This window comes from Phasianus colchicus, chromosome 1 (genome assembly GCF_987193195.1).
Source record: "Phasianus colchicus chromosome 1, bPhaCol1.hap1.1, whole genome shotgun sequence".
In the NCBI taxonomy this organism is placed as follows: domain Eukaryota; kingdom Metazoa; phylum Chordata; class Aves; order Galliformes; family Phasianidae; genus Phasianus; species Phasianus colchicus.
The window spans coordinates 151134697-151160913 of record NC_143436.1 but is presented as its reverse complement, the minus strand read 5'-3'; positions in this window follow the sequence as shown (position 1 = coordinate 151160913).

Sequence of the window (26217 nt, the reverse complement as noted above, 5' to 3'; positions counted from 1 at the left end):
ATATCAAATGTATGTCTTGTGTAGGAAAAAGAAGCAACTTAAAAAAAAAAATAAAAATAATTAAAAAAAATAAACACAGAATCATAGTAAAACATTTCTGTACTTCTTGAAATAAACTCTTTACATTCTTCTTCTTTATATAGTGCTTACAGTCTATTTGCTATGAAAGAGTCACTATTATAAGAATCAATACTTGTAAATTATTTTGAATTGTTGTTATTTTTCTGTGTCGCTTGATTATCACTGAGGCTGAGGACTTAACTACATTTTAAAAAGTACTTATTAGTCCTGTAAATCTCCTCTAGAGAAAATGGACATACGTACTTCTTGCAAAAGCTAAATATCATATTAATATGCAGTACTTTAAAACAGAAATTCTAAATTTATTTTATTCTCCTTATTTCTACCTTTAAGTTTCTTGCATGAGTACATATCCTATAAGCATCTCAATATGTCCAACAATTTGAATTAAAGCCTGACTCCTAGAAAATTCAATGACAATTTGACTACTGATCTTTTTGTGGTCTCTATTTCACCCTCCAGAATGGTTTTCAATAAAGATAAAGCTGAAAAGATAAAGGTAAAAAGAATCCTGCTTAATGAGATCTAGGATCTTGTGCTCTCTTCAGTACTTTAACTATGCAGTTAAGACTTTAAACTGATTACTCTCTAGATTTCTTGTAAGTTGTTTGTGGTAAGTGAATTTACTTGTAACAAACCAGGAGCTATATATATATATATATGAATTTTAAAGGTTTGAAATTAATTATTTTTATTTTCTTAACAAATTCTCTGAGGAAAAACAAATGAAAAAAAAAAATAAAAGAAAGTTGGGAAAAAATTAAGTATACAAAGTTGAAAGTTTATGAAATCTTTGTAGTTACATTCAATGACATTATAATGGAATAGGTTATGAGGCAATTACCCTGACCAAGATACTATTGATTGGGGAAAAAGCGCATACATAATATCAAGTTACTGTGAGAAATTCTTTTTCATGTTATGAACTTATGGATTAGCACTGTCTTAAAAAGGCAAACAACTGTAAATAAAATAGAGTCAAAGTAAATACATACTTGTGGAATGAATCCTAAAGATAACAGGACAAAGAACATGCAAGTAGATACGAGAATTCTATAATGAGATTCACCACAGAGCTAATCTGGTAAGTCTGTCTTCTGGATAAACACTGGCAGCTTTTTCAAAAAGGTCTCTCTCTTTCTCTCTCTCTCTATTTTTTTTTTTATTTTATTTTTTTATTTTTTTCTGAATTGTTTACAATCTGGTCATGTAAAATACAACTAAATACTTACATACAGGTAACCAAATATAGCCCTGAATTACATTAACCCAAATCTTATGCAAATAATTTGGAATTTTGGTAAGTAACCAGCTGACTAATATTCAGAGAGAAGAGCTTTTAGTTAAACAAGGAGGAAGCATAAAACATTTAAAAATAATAATAATAAAAAAATCCTAGAAGAGGACATCCAGGAGATGTAACAATTTGGGTTGATTCAGCAAGAGTTTCATATTCTACTTTACAGTATCAGTTCTGTTTACACCTAGTTTAATCTTTCATACAATGGGAAAAACAAATAAAATCAATTTTTGATAGTTCACCACAGTGGTACTTTGTTTGATCTCTCCATTTGAAATGTTCCTCTGATAGAAAATGTTAGTAATGTCATCCTAAGAATAAATTCTGAAGTAAATGGTGACTATGACAAATCATACTCATAAAACAAAAGACAAATATACAAAATAATATTGTATTGGGTATGAGTTGAATGTGATTTTTGTGCCCTGGCTGCCAAAAAGGCTAACACTACCATGGGGCACATCAGGCACAGCACTTGTAGCCAGTTGAGTAAAGTGATTGCTCTGTTCAGCTTCACCTCAAACACAGTGCAATTTTGTGCACCCCAGTATTGGAAGGTTGTAAGACTATTAGAGAGCATACAAAGGAAAGTTAGAAAGATAATAAAAATTTCAGAGAGCAACACAAATGAGGAGTGGCCTGTTGCCTTTCTCCTGGCGACCCCAGATAATGTCCCTTTGTAAAGTGTTCCGACCAATGGCCAATCACACGCATTTCATGACACCAATATGATGGGCGGCGAAATGGCATTTATTAAGGTACAAAAACTCCTTATATACATTTTCCACCTCGTCTACGCCCCTCAAACATCCATCATCCCACATCACCAAGCAGGGGGAGGTCCTATCCCGTTACATGCTGAAGATCCCCGCCTTCTTCGCCTACTACAGTGGTCAAGAAGTCTTGATTTGTTCAACCTAGAGAAAACAAAACTGAGAGGAGAGATCATGGAGGCCTATAGCTTCCTCACAGAAAGAGGTAGAGGGGAAGACACTGAATTGAGCAGGAACATGACCCGAGGGAATGGCACAGGTTTGTACCGTGATAAGTTCAGCTTGGATATTTGGAAAATGATCTTCACTGTGAGGATGTTCAGGCACAAAATAAATAAATAAATAAATAAATAATTACCCACTGCAATAAAATAAAATAATATACTGTGGGGTTTTTCTTAGCAAAGTGCTATAAGTACTGTAGGGCTGGGGAAGTTGGAAAAGGCTGACTAAGACAACTGCAGTAGAAAGAAAGAGACAGTTAGCTTAGATTTGTTTAGGCATGCTACGTTAATGTCCATATTAATGACACAGAAAATAGACAGGTAAACTGATTATTATAAAATTTAGAAATGGAACTGTTAATAGTTGTACATTTTCCTGGGAAAATAAAAGTGTTTGCATGCCTGTTAAACTATCAATTAGGAGACTCATCCCTCAGCACTTTACTCAATGACCTTCACATAAGATTGTGTAACAGATACTGCAAATGCAAGTAGAAGGGATTTCTGCAATTATTCATTTTTAAAATGACATCAAATTTCCATTAACCTCAGTACCGTACAAGTACATTGATTAGAAAAGTTCACTTCCACTTCGTAAAATCAAATCTCTTCTAATGATTTGAATATTTTGAAAGTATGCACAGTATGTAGAATCTAACTTATTCTAGTGTGTTCTGAAAATTATAAAATGATAACTAATGCTACTCTATATTTTTCATTAAATAAAAGTGATAAGAAAAAAAAATTCACTATTTCCTTCTTCCCATTTTGCTGTGTATGTAATTTACAGACATACACAATTTGAGTGCAATTAAGTATTATTTGAATACATATTTGTTATATAGCATAGTTATCATAATCAAAATGTTCCTTCAGTAAAAAGGCAAATTCATACATTTACTTGCTATGGATTTCTACTTGCTTTTTAATAATTCTTACAGAAACAATATAATGAATTTTAGGCTAAATATTTTTAGCATACAGGTAAAATTAAGATATATAAACCAATATATTTACCAATACATAAACCAATTTACCAATTATAAACCAATATATAAACTAATAGTATTGCTTGAATTTAGTGGTTTCATCATTCTGAAATATTCTGCAAAATACAGTTACTACTGTATGTCTGAAGTATATACTTATCATGGTTCAAGAAAAATAAAATAATTAAAGTGAAAATAATAAGTGAGCCATTGTGGAAGGGTTTTTTTGTTTTTGTTTTGTTTTGTTTTGCTTTGCTGCTTTTTTTTTTTTTTTTTTTTTTTTTTTTTAGTAATGATATTGGATACCATGATTTCAAGTACAGCTGATATCACATGACAATTACTGTTTGCAGTAATTCGCTAGGCAATTTTCGTGTTTAACTTAATCTGAAAAGATCACACAGAATCACATAGGATTACAAGGTTGGAAAGGATGTACAAGATTATCTAGTCCAACTATCCTCCTATCCACTAAGCTACTAAACTATATATTGTAGCACCTCATCCAGATGCCTCTTCAACACTACTAGGGATGGTGACTCTGGCATGTGGAATAAACTCTATAACCACAAAGTAGTTATAAAGCAGGTATGGTTTATTCAGTGCTGCGCAGACACCAGGGGCAAGGGAGATAGATCTGCCTAGCTTGCACACTGTCAGGAAAAATTGTGCTACAGATATAGACTGAACTAATACATAATCAACAGTTTTCCTGGAATTCATATACATATTCATTACACCCCTGAGAATTCATTAATATGCAGACCCTCCCCTCTTGTGCATGTGTAGTGGGTCATGGGATGAAGATTTGTTGTCTTCCTCATGAAGGCTTCTGAACTTTCTTGCTGTAAACTTCTGATCTTTTGGGGGGGCATCCCCCCAAACTGGTTTCTTCTTGCCCTGTGGACATCTAATCACCTCCCTGTCAAATGTCCTTGGGCTGTTCTCAAACCCTTACCTTTATGGCCTTCATCCCCCTCACTATCCCAGACCCAGTGTCTGCCATCCCTTATTTTTCTAACAAGCCCTACATTCTTGCTTCTGTAAACTATCTCTAACTATTCCCCTTTACCCCCCCTATTCTCAGTCACTGTGAAGCCTTCTTGCCTTTTTACTTCCACTTATGGGGCCCTTCTCACCTTTCAATTTCACCACCTCGCTGGGTAGGCCATTCCAGGGCCTGATCACTCTCTGAGAGAAAAAGCTTTTCCTTATAACTAATCTAAATCTCCCCTGGTGCAACTTGTGGCCATTTCTCTGGGTCCAACTTGTTGCCTGGGAGAAGAGGCCAACACCCTTTTCATCACAACCTTCCTTCAAGAAGTTGTAGAGTGCAGTAAGGTCTCCCCTGATCCTCCTCTTCTCCAGACTAAACAATTCCAGGTCCCTCATCTGCTCATAAGACTTGTGCTCTGGACCAGTCAACAGTCTACGGGCTGGTTCGGCCCTGTTCCATGACTAGTGGGGTGGAGGGATTTTGCAAATTCGCGCCTCTGGAAAAGGGAAAAAGGGGACCCCAAAAATAATTAAAACCAGCAGCAACAAACTGAAAGGAAACAAACTAATTTACTAAATATAGTATCAAAATGCAAGATAATGCACTATAATACAATGTAATTAGAATTGAAGCTAATAAATCAAATGTAATGAGAGATAGTGTCCGAAATGTGGATAGGCCTCACCATAACACTGAGGTGAGATGCGCAGTCCAATTGAGCAGCAGGAAGGAGAGCCTGACAAAGAAGAGTGCATCAGGTGACCTTGCCAGGGGTTATATCTCCTCTCTGACTGCAAAGCCCCCTGGGGTATGTAGTTCTTCTTCTCTTCTGGACAGGTGCCTAGCACTTAAGTATTAACACTTTAACTCCCAGTGCCCCACATGATGTTATGATGTGGAATACTGATAATGAAAAATCATAAAACCATAACAAGGCCCCTCACCAGTTTTGTTGCCCTTCGCTGGACACACTCCAGGGTCTCAATGTCTTTCTGGTAGTGAGGGGCCCAAAACTGAACACAATACTTGAGGTGCAGCCTCATCAATGCTGTGTACAGGGGGGTGATTACCTTCCTGCTCCTTCTGGCTACTCTATTTCTAATGCAGGCCAGGATGGCATTGGCCCTCTTGGCCACCTGGGCACACTGTGGGCTCATGTTCAGCCAAGCATCAACCAGCAGCTCCAGGGCCCTTTCCTCTTCACAGTCGTGTAGCCACTCTGCCCAAAGCCTGCAGCATTGCATGGGATTATTGTGGTCTAAGTGCAGGACCTGGCATTTGGCCTTGTTGAACCTCATCCCGTTAACCTCTGCCTAGTGATACAGCCAATCCAGATCCCTCTGAAGGGCCTCTCTACTCTCAGGTAAATCAACACTACCTCCCAACTTGGTGTCATCAGGTCATCAGTAAAGATATTAAACAAGATGGTCCCCCAGTACTGATCTCTGGGCTACTCCACTTGTCACCAGCTGGGCTTAACTCCATTAACTGCTACCTACTGGGCACAGCCCTCTAGCCAGTTCTTTATCCAGAGAATTGTATACCTTTTCAGTCCACGGGCAGCCAGTTTCCCCAGGAAAATATTGTGGGAGACCATGTCAAAGGCTTTGCTGAAAACTAGGCAGACTGCATCAACAGCCTTTTCCTCATTTACCAGTCTGGTCACATGGTCATAGAAGGAGATGAGGTTGGACAAGCACAACCTGTCTTTCATGAACCTCAGCTGTACCTGAATGGAAGAAAAGGAACATTTCATAATAAAAACAGACTTTTACTTAAGAATTGTTAATTCTATGTCTAAATTAACACCTAATGTATATGGGTATAAATGGACTGATAAAACAAAATAGCTGCTAACGAATGTCTAACATGTAAACTACAAGTATTTAAGAGTGTGGGGGAATTTTGCTTTGAATTACTTCCTGTGAGATCCCAAGAATCAAATGACAATAAGCGCAATTGTGCCATCCTAGTTTGCACTTTCCAGTTTCACTGAGAATAAATTGCTAACGCTATGCTCCTAAAATAAAGCTAAGAGCCTGATTAGGCAGAATTTTACCTAGTGAAAATTCTTATTTTGAATTCTAATTATTTCAGAAGACATCATGTGCCTAGTTAAGAATAATGCCTCTTTCCTGTTACTATAAGCAGTTAATTTTCAAAAGTCTTAATGTTTTAATCATTGTGTCTATCTAGTAGTATGATTGGAGATTTTCTTTAAAAATCTAACTTACTGCTTATGTTTTTTATATTTATTTATTTATTTATTTATTTATGCATTATATGTGAATATCAATATTTAGACTTTGACATTCCCATATCATTCCTGACTTGTGTTTTAATGATAAATTATTAGGGACTTGATGTAACGTGGAGATCCAGTTATTAAGGACAAATACCTATTACTTTTAACTACTAAACTTATAAGAATAGTAACAAATAAGGTATTTTGGCAATATTTGCTCAGTTAAATCTTTAAATCTTTTTAATCTTTTTTTTTTTATTATTTTTTTTAGCTAGCAATCAAAATCAAATATACAATATACAGATTAATCATTTTGGTACAGATGTCAATTTTTATCCCTCGATAGTGTGAAAATTATAGCATTTTACACCATTCCGTAGTGTTGCAGAAAATCTTGCCTTGTAATCTAAAGCATAGTTTTTCTTTTAAAATAATGTAATATTTTAAAGGATATGCAAGTTTAGGGATAAGTCTGAGTTCACTTTTAGGATAATTATACTGCTGCCACAGGTTGTGAATGTGCTGCACTTGAATGATCATTACTATGACATTAGGCATAGCTATTAGCTACTGTCACTGTCATTTTCCAAGACTTCACTAGAACTGGACACTTAAAGGACTTTCCCAAAGTATTTGAGATGAATCATCCAGTATTTCTGTCTTGCAATATTCTGTTTCAAAGTATTTCAAAGAATTATTTAGCCACAAAGATGATTAGGGGACTGAAGCACTTCTCCTGTCAGGAAAAGCTGAGAGAGCTAGGACTCTCTCTTTCCATATAAATCACTATAAGGTGATCTCAACTTGAAGGGAGATGAAAATAAAATCAAGACAATCTCTTTTCAGTAGCACCCAGTGACAGGTCAAGAGGCAATTATTACAAACTAGAAGATAAGAAATTCCACTGGCACAAGTCGCCAAGAGAGATTTTGGAATCTTCATTCTTGATGATCTTTAAAATCTGCCAGGAAATATTCTGGGCAATATGCTCTAAGTGTCCCTACTTGAACAGGGAGTTGGACCAAATGATCTGCAGAGGTCCCTTCTGACCTCAACCATTCCATGATCCTGTGAAAAAATATCAAATTTAATTTCAGTAAAGTATAACAAATCAGAATGTAATTTACGTATCTGTATTTCATTGAGCACACGGGTAGAATACTTACTTTGAAGATCTTACATATTTATATTAATGTCTTGCATGTTACTGAGTTTGTTTCCTTTCATTCTGCCCTGGAAATTTATGCAGGTAAAAATATAAATATACATATATTCACAGAATTACAGAACAGCTGAGGCTGGTAGTGAGCTCTTGAGACTTTTGTCCTACTGCTCCTGTTCAAACAGGAAAAACTACAGCAAGTTGTCCGTGGTCTTGTCCAGTGGCTTGTGCGTTTCTCCAAGAAAGAAGACTCCAAAATCTCTCTAAACAGTCTCAGTGCTCTGTTGCCTGCACAATTTAAAAAAATAAAATAAAATAAATATTTTCTTGTATTCAGATTGAATTTCTGCTGTTGTTGTTGCTATTTTGAATTTGTTGCCCAATCTCTTATGTCTGAGAATAATCTGTCTCCTCTTTTCCAGTCCCTCCCATTGGCTACTGAAACACTGACAAGCTCCTCACTGAGTCTTCTTTTCTTCAGGCTGAACAAACTCAGTTCCTTCTGCCCCTTCAGCCATATGAAAAATATTGCAGACCTCATTCATTTCTGCAACTCAGTGCTGGACTTGGTCAAGGAAATCTATGTTTTTCTTTTACTGGGGAGTTCAGACCTATACACAGCACTCTAGATGAGTATTACCAGTGTTGATTAGAGGAGAAAAAAGCACTTTATCTACTGGTGATATTTTTCCTAATTCAGCTCTGGAGGCCATTGACCCTTGCTGAAAGAGCACATTGCTGGCTTACGTTCAGCTTCTTGTCCACCAGGTGCACCTTATCCATCAAGCTAGTTACCTTAGAATAGAAGGCTAAAAACATGGTCAAGTATGATTTTCATAAATCCCTGTTTACTTCTCTACGTCACCTTCTCACCTTTCCTGTGTTTAGAAATGATTTCCAGGAAGGTTTTTTACCTTCCCAAGGGCTGAGGTTATACTGAACAGTCTGTAGAAACACTAAGGTCTGAATGTTACAGGTTTTTTCGTCTCTTGCACAGATAGGAAGATATTTACTCCTATCCAGTCTTCAGGTACCTATCTCAAGCACTATGACAGTTCAAAGATAATTGAGAGGGGCCTCACAATAACATCAGCCACCTCCTTCAGAACTTGTGGATGTACCCCATCAGATCCTGTCATTGTTAAATGTGGGACAAAGTTAGTTTTTCAGCAATCTAACAAAAACTGTGGAGACCCAGGTGGAAATCCCATGCTCACGCAGAAAAAAAGACTGCAGCCAAAAAGAGCGTGGAGACCCAGACTGAGGTCCTTTGCGTGCTTGAAAGGATAGCTGATGCTAAGACTAGTGTGGAGACTCAGACTGAGGTCCCAACACAATATGCTAGTACGCAGGTCACTGGCTGTGATGAGTGCCAGAGCCTGGCCTTTGCAGTGCTGGGTGATGGCAGTGGCACTTGTATAAGATGTGACCAACTACACGACTTGCTCAGCCTTGTGGTTGACCTGAAAGAGGAGGTAGACAGGCTGAGGACCATAAACGTGTGTGAGAAGGAGATTGACTGCTGGTGCCAGTCCCTATTGGCCCTGAGATCTTGGCACGTAGCTGAGGCACCACGTGGAGCATGTCACCCCCCGCTGCCTTGTAAACAGGTGGGAGAGGGGAAACAGCGCGTGGGTGAAGGGAACTAGCGGGCTGATGGTGCCACAGTGAGTGAGGAGAATAATGATTTCAATCCTCAGATTATTTTTTATAGTTCTGCCTAGTCTTACAGTGTTCATGTTTTGTGATTAGTTGGCACAAATCACTATCCAAAATAGCCTCTTTGAAATGCAGGGACTATGTCATATAAAATTGCAACAGCTGACGTTGTGAGGTAGCATTAAATACTCTTAGTTCAAAGTCTAAAATACGTCTTTCTACACCATGAAAGATTTCCAGTATTCTGACAATCTATTGAAAATAATTAAATAAAATATAAATAAAATAAATCAAAGAATCACAGAATTGCCAGGGTTGGAAGGGACCTCAACGATCACGAATTTCCAACCCCAGGGCCACCAACCTCCACTTTTAATACTAGACCAGGATGCCCAGGGCCCCATCCAATCTGGCCTTCAACACCTCCAGGGAAGGATGGGGGCAACCACAGCCTCCCTGGGCAGCCTGTTCCAGCACCTCACCACTCTCTCTGTAAAGAACTTCCTCCTGACATCCAACCTAAATTTTCCTTCCCTTAACTTCAAACCATGTCCCCTTGTTCTGCCGTTATCAGCCCTTTCAAAGAGGTGATTCCCCTCCTGTTTGTAGGCTCCCTTTAGGTACTGAAAGGCTGCAATGAGGTCACCCCACAGCCTTCTTTTCTCCAGGCGGAACAAGCCCAGCTCCCTCAACCTGTCTTCATAGGGGAGATGCTCCAGTCCCCTGATCATCTTTGTGGCTCTCCTCTGGACCCTCTCCAACAGCTCTCTGTCTTTCTTGTACTGGGAACTCCAGACCTGGACACAGTACTCCAGATGGGGCCTCACAAGAGCAGAGTAGAGGGGAACAATCAGCTCCCTGTCCCTGCTGGCCACCCCTCTTCTGATGGAGCCCAGGACACCATTTGCTGTCTGAGCTGAAAACATTCTGAATAACTGTTCAAAATATATAACTACCATTACAGGCAACTGGCATACTTTTACTGCTTTTGTCTTAAAATATTCACAATAAGAGATAAAACCTGTTCAAAGGCTAGCAATAAAAGAGAAGAAACATATTATATTTATTAGACTGTCTTTCTTGCTTTCTGTCTCTTTTTTAATGCGCTGGTGGGAACTCTGGTTACAATGTTATGCCTTGTCATATTTTGTTAGCTAGTGGTTTCTAATTCTGTAATCTCTTCATTAAAGCTGTCACTGGTTACTATAATATTTATATTTCAGGACTTTTTTTCCTTTTTCTTTTTTTTTTTTTTTAAGAGATTGTTTAAAAACAAACAAAAAAAATCATACAAAATTTTTATTTAATAATGCATTGTACATGTAAAGAACATGTTGGGAAAAGCAGTTTGGGTTCTTCCAGCTTCTGGAAAGGGCAAACCTCTCCGTGGTACTGTTTTTGTCCAGGGACCAGATTCCACTTGGTGAGTAATGCAGAAAAACGGGGATGTTCAATGTGTTCCACAAGGAAACTTGAAGCTCGGGGAGTGCTGTCAGTAATTCTATGTATATATATGTAAATAGACATGTGTGTGCAATGCATTTTAATAATTGTTTGTTTTTATATATGTATATGTATTAAGCATGATGTAGTGATGTAGAATAAGGGGTGGAATGTCATGGTTTTACGTTTTTTGGTTTTCAGTATTCCGCGTCATAACATCATGTAGTGCACTGGGAGTTCAAGTGTTAATGCTCCAATTCCAGGTACCTGTCCCCTGTACATTACGGAAGTCATGGGATCTGACCCTTCTGGGTGGGGCGGTCTCTTGCTGCCTGGCAGTGGATGCTAGAGGGTGTAGAGGGTGCTTTCCTAGCCTCCAACCTTTCCTAGTTCCAACCTTTTCAGGTTTGACTCAGACTCAGGAACTCTCTCTCTCCTATTTGATATATTAGTCTCAATTTTGATTAGATTGTATTATATTGTGTTATCTTGCATTCCGATATCATGGTCAGTAAAATAAGTTTACCTCCATAGATAGTTGCTGCTGTTTTTTTTTTTTTTTTTTTTTTTTTTTTTTTTTTTTTTTTTCCCCTCCCTCCCTTCCTTCCCATTTTGTGGGGCCGGGGCTGGGGGGGTGGGGGACAGGGGCCTATTGCCCCGCTGTCACAGGCATAGATTGATCTAGTTAACACCGTGACAGATTTTGGTGGAGAATGCGGGCATAACTGCTTTTTAGTTTTTAGAATGAATCTCTCTCTCTGCTCTTAGAGAGCTTCATTAGGGAGCATTATCAGTAGTTCAGATTTCTGTGCTGGAAAACTTGACCTTGAAAGACCAGGCGTACTGCCAGTATTCTGGGATATTTGTAAACTTTGAGCACTGTCTAATCTGGGCAGTGCCTTTTTCCTTCTTTTTTTTCTTCCTCTTGTTATCTTCAATTCATTAACCCCTTTTTAGCAGATACCAGCTATGAACCCACTTTTCATCGTGGGGTTGCTGTGTAAGAGATTAAAAGCTATGGTGTTATTCGTGACCTACTGGCCAATCATCAATGTCATAATTACTTGTTGTGGAATTGTGTTCATATATAACCATATAAGGGCACTGATGGGGACACCTGTATGGTACCTATATGCAATGTGGTATGATATGAATTTTGACACTTGCATCCCAGATGGAATGGCTAATTTTACAAACAACTACATCCTAAATGGAATAGCTAATTTTACAAACAACACAATGTTCAGACCAGTTTCCAGGCTTTCCTCTCAGTTTGTCACACATTTTTTCGAATCTTGAATTAATGCTCAGTTCGCTGTGCATGTTATCTGTCTCCCTGAATGTATTCCTATGCATTCATTGTATGTGGAAGGAGTCTCCTCCAAAACCAGAGAATGCTGACTGGCAGGGAATATGGAGAAGCTTAGGAAAAATTTTAGAAGCATGGGGACCCGCAGTGTCATGGGATTTCACTCTTGAACACCTGCGGGATCCCGAGAAAGTTATCCAGTATTTGAGTCGCAGACTAGGAGCCATTGCCAGAGATCCAGCTATTGACAGAGGAATTAGTTGATGTTTGGATGGGGCTGCCACCCTCTGGGAACGAGTGTTAATAGGCATGAAGGAAAGGTACCCCTTCAAAGACGGCATGAAGCCTGTGATGAAAAAGTGGGATACAGTTGAAAAGGGTATCCAGTATTTGAGGGAAATAGCCTTGGTGGAAAAGTTGTATGACCCTAACTTTTTTCCTAACCACTCATGCCAAGACCACAACTCTGAGAGAGTGAGGACGATGCCTGATATATGGCAGAAACTCACAACAGCACCAGATAGATACATTGGTACACTAACAGCCATAAGAAGTCATACAACAGTTTCTGAAAATACTGTTAAATAAGTCTGCATAAAATATTTAACAGATTTTAAAATCAAACAATCTTTTGAGTTGGAAGGGACCCTGAAAGATCAACTAGTCCAACTCCTCTGGAATGAACAGAGACATCTATAGATGGATCAGGTTTCTCAGATCCCAGTCCAGCCTGATCTTGAATTTCTCCTAAATAAAAATGTGAGACTGATTTATTCCTGATTATCAAAGGAATTTTTTTTTTTCTTCCTCTTTCTCCTCCCCTGTCATGAAATCCCAATCAGGAAAAAGAAAGTAGGCACATTATTAATGGAAGAACTTCCTCATATATACAAAGTGGTTGTCTTTTGAGACTGCATATATAAGTAATCAAGAAAAGTTATTTAGTCAGTGAATAATTGAGTGAAATACCTTACATTTCCATATTATGTCTACAGTTCCTAATGTTCCTTTTGACTACAACTTTTAGAAAATGGCATTATTTATTTCCAAGAATGTCTACATCAAATTAAGTATCTTTTATTGCAAGAAATACTGCTTTAGAAAATTACTGGAATAAGCTATTCCTACTTTAAAACACAGTGCTGCAGGAAGTGGTTGTTAGTCATTGTTGTGGTGTGAAATATTCATATGACAGCTTGCTTAATTGTGGAACAATAAGAACATTTTTTGGTCATGCTTCAGAACTGCAAGATTCTCATTTAGACAGAATGATGTGTCTCTCATTAACATCTACTGAAAGATATATGCTGAATTTTATGGTGGTTTGTGACTACATGCTGTTACTAAGTATGTCACTTAAGCCTATTTCTCAATTCCACCAAAGAAATCCAGTTTTCTATAAAAAATAATTAAATGGGCTAGAATACTTATTAATTACTATTTGCATAGTTAATTTAAAATTGAAGGATATTTTTTCTAAAGTTCGTTACTTGAATTGTTTTATGTGAATCCTTAGTATTTACCACTAATCTATCTCTTAAAAAAAAAAAAAAAAAAAAAAAAAGCTGAGTTCAAAGCAAACAAATACTGATGCACTTTTTTTCAAACATAGAAAAATGGAGGAAAGGCCAAACACAGGGAAATTCTTAAAGGTTTGTTTTTTGTTTTTGTCTTTTTTTTTTTTTTTTTCCAAAAAATATATGCAGATATTTACTGCATAGATGAGTGCTTGAATTGTAGCAAAGATACAGACTTAAATACTTTTAAACGTATTCTGGTAAATCATTTCTAGGTTTGATGAATTTCCTTTCCTATTGTAATTTTTAAATATTTTAATTTTATAGTAAATTAGTGTATTGACCTCAACACTTGTTTCAGTGATAGATTTTATTTATTTATTTATCTATTTATTTATTTATTTGTTTGTTTATTTATTTTCAAATGAGAATATGTGATTTCTTTTATTATGTGATTAAATGTAGCAGGTAATGCAATACACTGTCTTTCAAAGTAACGGTCAGCAAATAGATTTCTCGTGCTTTCTGAATAATACATAATTTCTAAGGCAGAAGCTCAAATTGTATCAAAGTTCTTCTATTTTCTCTTAATGGTCTGGTGATGATTTTATTAGGTAGCCTGTGATTGCAAAAGAATATAGCAATCTACATAACTGAATAACCATTTCTTTTGTAGTTTTGGATCCAAATGCTTAAATTCCATTAAGTGGAGGAGAGTGATCCATCACTTTGAATGCAGTTGAAACAACATAATATCTGTATATGGATAGTATGGCATATTATGCAATATTAGTTTGAAATATGCTTGCCTATATTTTATAAAAAGAGCTACAGGATGACTGATATTTGGAAAAGATGTTTCAGAATGAACTTAATCCAATTATTTTATTGAAGAAAATAATTTGAGGAGATCTAATGATAAGTCTTTTAAGGAATAACAAGATTCTATGTCTGCCATTTAAACATATTCAGACAAGAAATAATATATAGTTATTTAATTGTAAAATTAAGTATATGTTAGGGGAAAAAAAAAAAAAAAAAAATCCTACCTGTCCCCATGGACTTGTGATAGTTCAGGTGGAGTAGCAGATCTCTAGCTGTTTCTACCCATATTGTGAGGATTTTGTTCTGTTCCCCATCCCAGACTTCCAGGTGAGGAGTCTGAGTACCCTCGTCCTTGTTACTTCATCCTGAAAACATTTCGCATTAAGGAACATGTCTAGCTCAGTGCTCAAAATGAAGAAATAACGCTCAGTCTTTTGATTAACTATATGTGCTATAATAGTGATAAGCTGACGTAGGTGCACTTACACAAAGCAAACAATTGAATTGAGACAATTGAGTGAAGATAAAACTTCTTTTGAAGAGATTGTCTCCCTTGAAGTGTTGCCCACATTATCTGAATGTCAAAGGAAAATATCCTTTCTCTATACTTGCTGTATCGTTGTATCTCAGAAATAGCTCACATCTTCACAAAACTTTAAGGTCAGATTCTTTGCTTTCTCCAGAGTAACTATCTTCTTGGAACAACAGATAAAATGTAGCAGCCAAACACCTGTCCTCCTGTATCATCCCTAAAACTTTTTGTCAGTTCAGTGGTGGAGCTTAGACATATTCATGTATCACAGAATATTTTGAGTTGGAAGACACTTTTAACAGTTGTCTAGTTCAACTCCCCCTGCAATGAGCAGAGATGTCTACAGCTAGGTCAAGTTGTTCAGAACCCTGTCCAGCCTGACCTTTAATGCCTTCAGGAATGGGACATCCATCAACTCTCTGAGCAGTGTGCTAGAGTGCTTCATTACCCTTATAATGAAAAACTTGTAATAAATCTTCCCTCTTTTAGTTTGAAACCATTTCCTCTTGTTCTAATACAATAGACATTGCTACAAGTCTGTCCCCTTATTTCTTACAGCCCTCTCTTTAGGTACTGAAAGGCCACTATGAGGTCTCCCTGGAGCCTTCTCCTTTCCATGCTGAATAGCCTTGAATCTCTCAGCCTGTCCTCATTTTATGTTCCTCTGTGGCTCTCCATTGTACATGCTCCGACAGGTCTCTCCTATACTGAAGAATCCATATCTGGATGCAATACTCCAGGTGATATCTAACCAGGGCATAGTAGAGGGGCAGGACTATCTCCCTCAACCTGCTGTCCATGCTTTTTTTGATGCAGTCCAGGATACAGCTGGATTACTGAGACACAAGAGCATGTGTTAAGTCCAGTTTACTATCAAATCTTTTTTTTTTTTTTTTTTCCAAAGCTATGCTCAGTCCTTCTCATCTCTGAGCTTGAATCGATACTGCTGTTTACCATGACCCAGATGTAACACCTTGCTCTTGGATTTTTTGAACACGTTGAGGTTCTCCTGCACCCAATGATTGAGAATATCTAGGTCCCTCTGCATGCCATCCTATCTTTCAGGCATGTAGACAGCACCTAACAGCTTAGTGTCATCCACAGTTTGTGGAGGATGCACTCAATCCCACTGTTGATATCATTAAAGAATATATTAAACAGCTTCTATCTATCTAATCTATTTATAATTTAAAAAGTATAATACTAAGGCAAACTAGCCTTTCCTGAGTAAGAATCAAATATTTTTATCACAGTAAGTAGTTATACATTTTTTTAAGTGTTCTGAGTAATTTGAAGCAAATATAATGCTTTTATAGCACTTTTATATACTATTATATTAGTGATTGCAAGGAGATAGACAACAGATGAATCTTTCTGTAATATCTCAGCATTTAAAAAAACAAAAACAAAAACAAAAACAAAAAGAACTTGCTTTCTCTGTCCTACTGATTTTTCAAAGTATAAATATTGGCATAAGTAATTAATTATCTATGATTTATTTTACAGTACTTCTATACATTTATGTTTGTGTCCTTAGTAAGTCTGGAAAAATGACTGTACATAAAAATTTTCTTGTCAGAAAAAAAGAAGATATTTGTACAGTAAAATGTCAGTTACCTAAATCCAAGTAGACTTGACATTGTCCTTCAATCTGTACCTCAGTTGGATAATATTAGTTTTTGCTTGAAATATTTTCTTTGGAATATCTTCAGGGTATGAAAGATGTTTTCTGTTGTCTTTTATAAATAAAGCTTTTCTATTTTCCACTGCAAAATAAGCATTATGAAATATTTGGTTTTACGGAAATATTTTTGACCAACTCATACTAACCTACAACTAAGCATTTGTCATTTCTTCACCCTTATATTGCTGATACCTTTGAAATGTAGAAAGCATCTCTGCTCTACAGATCTGTTGTTTTTTTTTAAGAGATTTATTTAAATACAGATTCTAAAAACTTCTGTCATTTCCTGTCGTTTGAAGAATGCCTTTTAAAAATAATTAACTTCAAGTCATAAAGTCAGTTTCTGGAAATACACTGTTTCCATTTCTGTTACTCAAGGTAAAAGGCTATACTTAGATGGACAAATTTCTCTGGCACTAAAATAAATTGTTATGGGACAATCTGCATTAATTCTGTTATACTCCCTTATTTTTGAAAAAAGAGTAATGTAGACAAATGTCTTGTGAATCAGTCTCACCGTAGACCAATTGGTAGAATTGGCCTAAGGAAAATCTCTGATTGACATCTTTTGTCCTTTATAGAGTGTGTGTGCACTCAAGTTCCTGTGCTGAGCAGCAGTCCCTGTCAATGTTAATTTGTAGTAATTGATGATATAAATACACAGATTAAATTTTGATTTTTTTTTAAATTATTTCCAGCGACAAAAGGAGACAATACTTTGAAGATTTAACCTGCTTTCATTAGTTTCAAGAAGAGATTAGATTTTCCTTCATCAAGGGAAGCTGAAATTTTTTTGGTAAAAACTCTGAATTATTTCTATAGGGTGTATAATCACAGGGAGGTGATATGGGAGAACTAGCATGGCTTCACGAAGGGCAAATCCTACTTGACTAATCTAGTTGTATGATAGTGTCACTACATCAGTGAACAATGGAGGAGCCACTGATGTCTGGACTTCAGTGAGGCTTTGACATGGTACCCCACAACATCCTTCTCTCCAAATTTGAAAGATATGGATTTGATGAGTGGACTGTTTGATGTATGAGGACCTGGCTGCGGGATTGAGTCCAGAAAGTGGTGGTCAGTGGCTCAATGTCTGGATGGAGGTCAGTGATTAGTTTTCTCCCCTAGCTCACTGATACTGTTTTCTTTTTTTTAAGACCCATCTACCTGCCTTTTCCCTATGCCCATTTCCCCTCTCCAGGGGTGGGAGTCTATGTGTCATTAGTCATAGAACTGGGCTGAACTGACCCAAAACTGTTGACATAAGTTCTGATGTCTTTATGAATCTGACAAGATTGTCCATTTATTTATGAAGACTAGTTTACAATATTTTAGTAAAATAAATTTCATTAAATATTATAATCTGTTCAAACAAAATCCTTCATAACAGTAAGTTCATGTTAAACAACATTTTCATTTTTATGCTCAGTTTTTATCAGCTTCAAACATTTGATGTTGTTCACATCACTATATGTATATTGTTAACAAGCTTTTTATTTCAAAGATCTTAACTGAAGCAAACTATATTTTGACCTCTTAATTCTTTACTATGAACTCTGATTTTTCAAATCTCTTATTCCTAAATCAAGACAAAAATCATGCTGTTTTTTTGTTGTTGTTGTTGTTGTTTGTTTGTTTGTTTGTATAAAAGATCATTTAGTACAGTGTCTTACCTGCCGTATTATCATAGAAATAAGAACTTGAATGTTCTTTAAAGGTCATTGGCTTCCCTGAAGAGAAGTACTCTATGCTTAAATCATTCCTTATTTTTGCCTGACCTCTCTTTTGAAGTCTCTAGTGATGTAAATTCCTTAAACTTTTTCATAATTTCCTCCCATGATATACTACCTATCTGTCAGGAATACATTTGAACAATATTTTAAACATGTGATTCTCATTTCTTTTTGTAGATAATCAGATTTAAACTGATCTACATACACACTGTTAAAGTTATCTTATCTCAGGTAAGGCTTGAGTGTTTTAATTAGCCTTTTCTTTGTTTATTAGAACTTACTTTCATTGAGAATATTCTATTTTCTCCTAATACATTTACCCAGCAACAAGATTCTTATTCAGCCTCCTGACATTTGCACTTCACAGTTACCAAGTGATTTCTTATGGACTGAAAAAAAATATCAGTCTCTTTAGTTTGGTGAATGGCTAAAAATTAGAAGTAATACCTGGCAAAATATGGATATATACTAAACAATGAGAATGATCACTGATCAGATTCCAGGAAGAATATGGAAACACCTGCATAAGATTCACTTTTTATTTGTTTGTTTGTTTGTTTGTTTGTTTTTTCTATAAAACTATTAGTAGCAACCCATGTTTCACAGAAACACAGAATGATTGATTGATACTGAAAGGAATGTATGGTCCAACCAGTGCTCAAACAGGGCCACCTAGCTCAGGTTACCCAGGACCATGTACATAATATTAATTAATTTTACAGTACAAATATTATAACTAATCTATCTGGAATTACATTATGTGTTTAAGCAGTTTCATGAGTCAGCAGTGTGCCCTTGCAGCTCAGAAGGCAAATGGTATCCTGGGCTCCATCAAAAGAGGGGTGGCCAGCAGGGACAGGGAGCTGATTGTTCCCCTCTACTCTGCTCTTGTGAGGCCCCATCTGTCCAAGTGTGGAGCCCCCAGTACAAAAAAGACAGGGAGCTGTTGGAGAGGGTCCAGAGGAGGGCCACAAAGATGATCAGGGAACTGGAGCACCTCCCCTATGAAGACAGGCTGAGGGAGCTGGGCATCCTGGTGTAGTATTAAAAGTGGAGGTTGGTGGCCCTGCCTGTGGCAGGGGGGTTGGAGATTCATGACCTTTGACATCCCTTCCAAGGCCATTCTGTGATTCTGAGATTCTGTGATTCTGTGTTCTAAAATCTGTGTCCTTTTATTTAAAAAAATATTTTTAAATGTAATCTTTACTGATAAGTAAGAATCTTTCTTTTTTAAAGACTTTTGCAAATATTTATGCAGAATTGCATTACTTTCTTTGTCTTCTAAAGTAAAACTTTCTTTAACGCTTGCTTATTCAACTAGAATTAATTTTCTTGAAATGACCGAAGCAAGAGAGAATATTAAATTTTTCACTTCATTATTATTATGTCACGTTCAGCCTTGATTTAATAGTTGATATCAAAAACATTATAGCATGGGTGAATTAGATCCACTATTCTGAATAGTTTTTTGAGTTTGGAAAAGCTGTCTACTGTGTGACTTTCAGAGTAAGATTTAGAAGGACTAAACTGTTATGAAGAATAGAAAGCAATTGACATAGATGCATGTAATAACGGCAGAAAGCCAAGAAGTTTGTTTAGCTGGGTCTAACTGTAACCCTTAAACATGCTAAGGCTGTAAGGTCTAATATTCAATTTATTTCTATGTTCTCAAAAATTTTGTTTCCATTCTTAAATCTCTCTTGTAACAAATTGGTTTGACCAAGAGATGAAATTATACATCTGAGAACTCTCTGTCTGATGAATTGGAGGGCTTCTTACGCAGAGCATCCAAATAATTGGAAATATAAATCACTCTAGTATATTTCTGCTCTCAGACAGGTAGGACAGGATATCCTCTTAATTCAGCATGATGAGGTCTACTGGATGCTACCAACCTCATATCCAGGCTCTGAAAGTCACTTGATTTTGCGGCATTTCCTGATACTAATCACCTATGTCAATCAGTAAAATCTGTTTAGCTGCTTTTTGCCAGAGGGACGGGAGGGTCAAAGTCAAAGAAAAATCAGTTTTTGCTTTTTTTTTTTTTTTTAATAGATAAATAAATAAATAAATAAATAAATTTTTGTGCTATGAGGTGTTAATATTCTAATTTAAAATTGATACTCACCACTATACTTGTCTAAGCGGTATTTTTCATGACTTACTACATCTTGGTCAATGACATATATAGGACTAAGGAATTTGTAAGCATGTCCTTTAAAATTTCAGTTTCTGTTCTACTTTCTGTAATTTTAAGAATAATTCCAGAGATATTTTATACAAAATATATTGGCCAATATTGTAAATTACCTGTTCAACTGCTTTTATTGCAAAGGAAAAAAAAATGTTATAAAGTAAATGCAAAAACAAACAAAATAAAAATTATGGTGCAAAGTCTGCACTACTAATAGAAAAAGGGGAAGGTATCAATTTTTATTTCTATTTTTATTTTTTCTGGGAAAGCATTTGTCATTGATATGTTTTCACTGTTCAGTGTTTCAAAGGATTTTTGTGTTTGTATCACTGAAAACTTGGTGATCCATAAATTTGTACATTACCGATGTTGACTTTTTACAAAAAAGGTTAGTCACTTTTTTACTGTGTGCAACAAGTGTATCTTTGAGTTTAATCTTTAACAGTAAAATGTTTTGTTTTAGTTAAGCAAACAAGCAGATTTTTTGTGAGGTACTTGAAACATATTTGACAAGTATATTATGCATTAAGTGATCAATATTTTTGTGGAGTTTTAATATATTTTTTAAAATTTCACTTCTTTTTTTTTTTTTTCTTTCAGAAAACATGTTTTAGATATATTTTAAAGTTACTTGAAAATTATGTAGCATTCATTGAGTCAATCTACAGTAATAATCAGAGAAGGATCAGACTCTAGATTCAAGTACATGTCCATTAATTCTATTGATTTTTGACAGAGTCTTGGACATGGTTCATAACTGTATCAATTATTCTTCCAATAATCATCAAATATATTTCAGAACTTAGGACAGGTGGAAATAATCTGAGACTGGGATTTATAAATATCTATGCTGTTTTGTAAGAAAACCTGTCTTTAAAACAGATTTCAGCAAGTGATTTTTGTTATAGTAAATTTCTTGCTGGATAAAGTTTTTGACAGTTGACAATTTCTACTTTTTTTTCTTTTTTTTCTTTTCTTTTTTTTTTTTTTTACTGAAAACATTTTCATTTTATAGCTATAATACATGTCAGCTTATGAAAGGCAGCAATAATTTTGAACCTTTTCAACAGTTCCTAATAAACGTCTCAAATATTAACAGCTGTTTTACACTTGCTGTTTCCCCATTCGTTCTAAGGTAAACTAAGCCAGTTTGTCTTTATTACAAATACATGAGCAGTGTAACATTCTAAAAACAAAACAATTCAGAAGTAATATGTTTGTCTATCACTCTATGGTGTTATTTTATTGTAATATAACAAATATGATAATTTTCTAGTAAATGATCAATTAATATAACACTCTTCTTGGTCTGAATGCTCTCCACTACCTTTTGAAGTATCAAATTAATGTTTTTTTCCTTCATTTTGGGAAGATTTCTTCATTTTAAATCTTCCTTTTGTTATCTTTTTCATTATATATACTTGCATATCACAGACTCACTGAACCTTCTGAAGTATTGAGTAACCTAATTAGAATTTTCCATATAATTCTATAATTTCTATTTTAGAGTGGGGGGAGGGGAAGAGGTTTAAAATGGAGAGTAATATTTGTTATTTTCTATATATTGTAGTAAATATTGCCTATTACAGTTCATGAAAAAAAAAAAAAAAAAAAGAAAGGAAATGTTACTAACAGAATGTACTTCTTATTTCAATGTATATACGTGGATTTGTGTGTGGATCTTAAAACTTCTGCATGCCTAAGAACCTCCAGTGTCACTGACAGTTACTGGAATATTTTTCTGTCTGCTTGACTTGTGTTGCACAAGTTCTCAAAGAGAGCATACTGATTTAATGTTAAAGTGCACTGGGTTTATGTGGCAAAAAATAGATACTGAGAGAGGTTACAGGGATGACTTCTGTAAGAAGAGACGAGGAACTGCCTCATGCCATAGACAGTTCCAGCTTGCTGATAGGGAGCCACCATTGGCTAAAGCAGAACAAATGAGCGATGCTTGTTGCACCTCTGTGAAAGCAGATTTAAGAAAGGATGAAAAATGCTGTGCAGCACCTCGGAAAGAGGAGTGAGAAAATGTGAGAGAAACAGCCCTACAGATACCAAGGACAATGAAGACTGAGTGAGAGGAAGTGCTCTCCTTCCTCTATTTGTATTCATATATACTTGCATAATAATTATGATTTCCTTTCTCTATTTATTTTTGGATGTGTTTGTTAACTTCTTATAACCTACATCCCCTTTGAATTCTTCCAGTGGATCATGAAATTGGTGGAGGTGATTGCTGAACCGGTCTCTGTCATCTTTGAGAGGTCTTGGAGAATGGGGGAGATGCCTGAAGACTGGAGGATACCCAATGTCACTCCGGTCTTCAAAAAGGGCAAGAAGAAAGATCCAGGTAACTACAGGCCAGTCAGCCTCACCTCTGTCCCCGGAAAGGTGATGGAACAGCTTGTACTGGATGCCATCTCAAGACACCTGGAAGAAAAGGATGTTATCAGGAGTAGTCAGCACGGGTTCACCAGGGGGAGGTCGTGCTTGACCAACCTGGTAGCCTTCTATGATGTTGTCATTGTCTGGGTGGATGGGGAAGAGCAGTGGAGACAGTCTACCTTGATTTCAGCAAGGTATTTGATACTGTCTCTCACGACATTCTTATAACAAAGCTGAGGAAGTGTGGGATAGACGAGTGGACAGTGAGGTGGGTTGAGAACTGGCTGACTGGCAGAGCACAGAGGGTTGTCATTGACGGTGCAGAGTCTGGTTGGAGACCTGTAACCAGCGGTGTTCCTCAGGGGTCGGTGTTGGATCCAGTCTTGTTCAACATCTTCATCAATGATGACGAGATAGTGGCCACCCTCAGCAAGTTTACTGATGATATGAAGTTGGGAGGATTGGCTGACACACCTGAAGGCTGTGCTACCATTCAGCGAGACCTGGACAGGCTGGAGAGCTGGGCAGTAAGAAACCAGATGAGGTTTAACAAAAGCAAGTGTAGAGTCTTGCATCTGGAGAGGAATAATTGCATGCACCAGTACAGGTTTGGGATGACCTGCTGGAGAGGAGCTCTGCAGAGAGGGACCTGGGTGCCCTGGTGGATGACAGGAGGCCTCATCTGGAGTACTGTGTGCAGTTCTGGGCTCCCCAGGACAAAAAAAAGACAGGGATCTCTTGGAAAGAGTCCAGTGGAGTCCAGCCACAAAGACATTGAAGGGCTTGGAGCAACTCCCCTATGAAGAAAGGCTAAGTGAACTGGGTCTATTTAGCCTTGTGAAAAGAAGACTGAGAGGGGACCTGATCCAGGTCTAGAAATATCTAAGGTGTGGGAGGCAAAGTGGTGAGGCCAGACTCTTTTCAGCAGTGTGTGGACACAAGACAAGGGGAAACAGCCAGAAACTGGAGCATAGGAAGTTCCACACAAATGTGCGCAAGAACTTGTGAGGGTGATGGTGATGGAGCACTGGAACAGGCTGCACGGGGGGGCTGTGGAGTCTCCTTCTTTGGAGATATTCAAGACCCGCCTGGACGCCTACCTGTGTGACCTGGTGTAGGGATCCTGCTTTGGCAGGGGGGTTGGACTCGATGATCTCTGGAGGTCCCTTCCAACCCCTACAATTCTGTGATTCTGTGATTCTGTGAAATATACTGTCTTTTATCCTATAATGTTCACATCTTGGGAATAATTGTGCTGCTTTCTTAATTAAAATAGATGTTGTTTTTAAGCTTTAGTAAAGAAGATGTGTTTTTGATGGGGGGGGGGGGGAAGAGGGGGGGAAGAAAAATAAAGAAAAAAGAAAAAAAAGAGAAAAAGAGGTTTACTCACCTGCATATGAATGGCTAATAAACAGCCTTTCATTTCAATTGGTTGTAAACTGGCATTTTTTTCCCCTTGGTGACTGCTTGCCATATTAATATTTGGCTTCCTTTACTCATGCTCAGAAGTGTCTGAAAATTAAGTGGTTTCTGTTAACCTGAATGGTGTTTCTGCAGCACTAATTTTCTTGGGTCTGTTTTATTCCTTAGAATGTGTTATAAATATATGTAGACATGGTAACACTGCTGGAGTACTGTATGCCATGCAGTAGCCAAACCTGATACAGTATTACAAAAAGCCTTTTATCACCATCCTTGAAACTGATGTCTCAGAGACATAGTGACACAAACTGAATGTGCCAGGTTGCATTCTATCACTTAAAAAAAAAAAAAAAAAAAAAAAAAAAAGTGGAAAATCAATGATGCAGTAATTAAGATTTTTCTCTAGCTCTGTGTTATTTAGAAGAATTGACATAGCCTTTGATGACAAAAATATTAAGTAGCCATTCAGTCTTTACAATTAGAATGCTATGACTGATTTTCAGACTCTTCTTCCCAAGCATATAACAAAGCTCAATAAAGGTAGAGTCCTGACCTGATAATGTTTTTGAATCGAGCCACTTATATTTGGAAAAGAGACATAAATGTGCTCATAAAATTTTGAAGGAAAAAAAAAAAAAAAGTTATGTGTATATATATATATACATATAATTACATGTAACACACACATATATAAATATTTTTTATCTATTTGTCACAGCAAACTACTTTTTTCTTTTTTTTTTTTTTAATTTTATTTGTAACGCTGCTATACACCTCTTTTAGCCCAGATTTCTTCCTTTCTCACTTCTTGAAAAATCTATTAACAGTAAGAAGAAAGTGAAAAAATCAAGTGGTGAAGCATGTCATGACAGATCAGTGCTTGCCTATTCAACAATGGGAGATCATTACAGGGTGTCTTTCTTCACTGTTTTCTGGGTATATTCTGCCCGTATGAAGATGTAGCTTGATGTAAAGGGTTGAACAGTCTGTTTACTTTATCCTGTTTGCTGAAATGTGGAAAAGGGGAATTCTCATCAACAGTCATTCTACAGTCAGGCCTGTGCTTCATGATCACAGGCACTGGTTCTCACAGGGGATATCAACCACCTGGGCATTTGCTGGAGAAGCAACACTGTTGGGCATACAAAGTCCAGGTGGTTCCTGCAGTATGTGGAAGGTAACTTACTGAATCTGGTGGTGATGGAGACAAAGAGGAGAGGTATTGTGGTGAACCAATTTCTTGCAAAAATGGGAGGGCTGGTTGGGGATGTGAAGGCTGGAAGCAATCTTGGCTGTAGCAACCATGAGGTAGTGGAATTCAGGAACTTATATGGAAAAAAAACAGGGCAATAAATAGGATTTCAACTTCATGAGCAGCAACTTTGGCCTCTTAAGGACCTACTTGGAAGTATCTAATTGGTTAGAGCACGGGAAGGTAAGGGGGCCCAAGAGAGTTGGTTGACATTCAAGCACAAATTCCTCTAAGCTCAAGATAAGTGCATCACTAACAATAAGAAATCAACCAAAGCTAGCAGGAGATCTGCATGAGTGAACAAGGATCTCATAGAAAATCAGAAATGGAAAAAGAAAGTCTACAGAATGTGAAAAAGGACCAGGGGAGAGTGTCAAGGACAACAAGAAAGACATCTTCAGGTATTTCAATAGCAAAAGAAAGACTAAGGAAAATGTGGGCTCTCTGCTGAGTGAGATTAGTGACAGGAGACACTGAATATCAAG